The sequence below is a fragment of the Ylistrum balloti genome, unplaced genomic scaffold (genome assembly GCF_031769215.1).
Source record: "Ylistrum balloti isolate Yb309-2 unplaced genomic scaffold, AGI_CSIRO_Ybal_v1 Utg370454, whole genome shotgun sequence".
In the NCBI taxonomy this organism is placed as follows: Eukaryota; Metazoa; Mollusca; class Bivalvia; order Pectinida; family Pectinidae; genus Ylistrum; species Ylistrum balloti.
Genome location: NW_026782301.1, coordinates 366,436 through 367,629, shown reverse-complemented (window position 1 = coordinate 367,629; position 1,194 = coordinate 366,436).

The following is a 1,194-nucleotide window of genomic DNA, read 5'->3' as shown; positions in this document are numbered from 1 at the left end:
TCCGAGTCATCTCCGCGAACAAAAACTGGAAGGATGTTGTCATCTCCTGTATATGTATATCGGAAAGCCATTACAATGCAGAGTAGTGAAGGCCATAAAACATCTCGTTACTCCCAGGAACATATCATTAATTTGAATAGCATTGCCAATAACTCAATTACTGTTACTAAATTACCATTCTATTTCAGACTATGACAAATTTTATACTTCTCAAAGATAATGGATCACTTTTCCATGATAGTTAATTAGACAATTTTCAAATGGTTAATTATATGGGGTTGCAGACAATCCCCAATTATTTTTCCAAGGTTTCTTAGAATAATGTTGCGTAGGCCATGCCTGTCTCCTTCGCCATTGCATTTCATGTTATGTGTATTTTATACCCTGTCATATAAAAAAAATATCATTAAAATCATAATAGACTTGTAATGCATCGATTTGATGGCGGATCGTGACCGTGTGTCTTCCGACAATAGCGTAGCTGTATGTATGTCAGGGTACTGCTAATAGGGGCGAGCTGAGGGGTGTAATGTACCCCTGGCATCACAAAATGATTTGTCACAAAGGTTTTATAGAATGCTGGAGACAAGTTGATTTCTGACACTGACTGTAACTGAGGAGGAGTACATTTCTTATATACAGGACTAAAGTATACTAATAGAGTATTACACAGCGTTCCCAACTAATGCAGTTACTACCATATATATAAGTATCTCTGATCACTTACACATACATCAGTGCAATTTTCCGTCATTGATATAAGTATAGATCTATCGGCTCCTGAAATACGTCTCGTCATTGTTATAAATATTTATACTCCGGCTCCTCAGATACGTCTCGTCATTGATAAAAATATATGTATATTTTGGCTCCTGACATACGTCTCGTCATTGATATAAATATTTATATTCGGGCTCTTCACATACATCTCGTCATTGAAATAAGGATGTTCTGGCTCCTGACATACGTCTCGTCACTGATATAAGGATGATCAGGCTCCTGACATACGTTTCATTATTGATATAAATATATATATATGCTCTGGCTACTGACATACGTCTCGTCATTGATATGAATATATATATTCTGACTCCTGATATACGTCTCGTCATTGATATAAATATATATATTCTGGCTCCTGGCATACGTCTCATCATTGATATAAGTATATATATTCTAACTCCTGATATACGT